This window comes from Miniopterus schreibersii (genome assembly GCF_964146895.1).
Source record: "Miniopterus schreibersii genome assembly, chromosome: 1".
Classification (NCBI taxonomy): Eukaryota; Metazoa; Chordata; class Mammalia; order Chiroptera; family Miniopteridae; genus Miniopterus; species Miniopterus schreibersii.
The window spans coordinates 147,519,394-147,521,783 of NC_138101.1; the positions used below are offsets into that span (position 1 = coordinate 147,519,394).

The 2,390-nt window shown below is 38.7% G+C and overlaps 1 pseudogene across 1 annotated transcript; it reads left to right on the top strand.

The window, feature by feature from the left end:
- The first annotated feature begins 426 nt into the window (after positions 1 to 426).
- On the top strand, positions 427 to 963 carry LOC308559200 (mitotic spindle assembly checkpoint protein MAD2A pseudogene; annotated as a pseudogene). The gene has a single exon. The product of its transcript is annotated as a mitotic spindle assembly checkpoint protein MAD2A pseudogene (transcript).
- Positions 964 to 2,390: the final 1,427 nt, after the last annotated feature.

Below are 2,390 nucleotides of genomic sequence, written 5' to 3' on the forward strand. Positions count from 1 at the left end.
CTATTTTGGGGTGAGGGGAAAGAACTCACCTGTGATTTAAATGACTAATCAAAAAGGAAACAGGAGAAAATCTGCATAACTATACTACCAGAAAAGGAGAAATAACTTGAAAAAGATAAAAACTGTGGCCAAATTTCACCATGAATATTTTAAAAATCAACTAAATCATGGCTTCTCTAAAACAAAGCCCAAGATCACAAAGTGCAGAAGTTCAGGGAAGTGATTGCAGACATCAAGAGCTTATGAATAAGTAGGTATGGATCATGATGCAGGTGTAAGATAAATATACCATAAAATCATTTCAGCAATTAAGGTAAAACTGAAGAATGAAAGAATCAGAGACAATGCTACAAACAAAGAAATCTGATCACAGAGCCGTGGTAGCCGGGTGCTATCTCAGGTGCGGTGTGCGCTTGCCGGCTGGCCATGGAGCGGCAGCTGGCCCTGGAGCAGGGCATCACCCTGCACAGGAGCACCGACATCGTGGCCGAGTTCTTCTCATTTGGGATCAACAGCATTTTATATCAGCGTGGTATTAATGCGTCTGAAACCTTTACTCCAGTGCAGAAATACGGACTCACCTTGCTTGTGACCACTGATCCCGAGCTCGTGAAATACCTGAACAATGTGGTGGAACAACTGAAAGACTGGCTGTACAAATGTTCAGTGCAGAAGCCGGTGGTAGTCATCTCAAACACTGAGAACGGGGAGCTCCTTGCAAGGTGGCAGTTTGATACTGAGTGTGACAAGACTGCCAAAGATGACAGTGCGCCCAGAGAAAAGTCTCAGAAAGCAATCCAAGATGAGATCCGCTCCGTGATCAGGCAGATCACAGCTACCATCACCTTTCTGTCGCTGCTGGAAGTGTCCTGTTCATTTGATCTGCTGATCTACAGGGACAAAGATTTGGTTGTACCTGAAAAATGGAGAGAGTCGGGACCACAGTTCATTCCCAGTTCTTAGCAGGTCCGTCTGCGTTCCTTCATGACTACAATCCTCAAAGTGAACAGCATGGTGACCTACAAAATCCCTGTCGATGACTGAGATGAGCCGGAAACGATGGCGGAATTCTCAATGTGTGTTTCCTGAGACCAAGTCAACCGTAGTTCATTTTCTATTTCATTGATTAATTTTTAGATGGGGAAACCTTAACATTGTACTTTACTGAACTCTGTATATACTGTTCCATTTTTTGGCACCTGTTTGACTTTCCATGGGGTTGATGTCATTTTTTGCCCACTGTTCAAAGGGAACCAGATTACATCAGCACTGTAATGTCAGTTCCTCTGAAGGAGGTAACTAGAGATGGAAAACTTTTGCTATAAAGCTAAATATCTTTCTAAATCAGACCTTTTGGTCATCAAGTAGCTTGACTCAGAGTATAGGTAAATGTGAAACAGCAAAAGAAGGCTGACTATTCAGAATCTTTGTTTAATCCTAAAGTAACTGATAATCCACAATCACGAAATATTCCTGGAAGGTCGTTTTGCAGTTTGTTTCATTGCGAAAAAATCTCCATTTATTTTACTTTAATGTATATAAATTACACTTACAAAGCCGTCCTTATTTCTTCTGTCTAAATTCCAGTGATACAGAACTTTTAATGTGTTTTTGTGTTTTATAAAATCAAGCTTTAAGTGACAATGATAAATACAGTTAAATGTGTATGGTTTTTTTTAAAAAAATGATCACAAATTAAAGAAATGAAAAAATGTAAGTTGAATAAAATAAAACAATAATATTTTATAAAAGAATGCTTTAACTAAGTAAATAGAAAAAGCTAGATATAGAAAAGAGAAAAAATACCACACATTTACAAAACTGAATGTCCAAAATTTTGGAAATCTGTTATAATAATTTCATTGCTACATAACAAACTACCCTAGAATGTAGTGACTGAAAATAAGAACCATTTTACTTATTTAGATTCTATGTATGAGGAAGGGCTGTGCTGGACAGTTCTTTTGCTCTCTGTCTTGCTGAATGCAGTTGACTAGTGTCTGAGTTGAATTAGAAATTCCAAATATATTTGGCTCTTATCCTTGGCCTATCTGTCTACATAGCTAATGTGGGCTTCATCCCAGGGTAGTCTGACTTATTCATGGTGACTGGCTTCCAAGAGACAGTGTTCCAAGGGGCGTGAAAGCAGAAACTTCAGATCTCATAAGACCTGGCCTCAGAAGGTGCACAGCATCACTTCCATGACATTCTGCTGGTCAAAAACAATCACAGAAGGATAATATTTCTGCCACTCAGTTTTGGTGGGAGGTGGTAAAGAATTTATAGCCACTTTTAATCTACTACTCGACAAGTACATAATTTAAGAAAATAATACTGGAAATAATAGGAAATTTAAATATGTAGAAAGTGCACCCTGTGTTCCAGGAAAA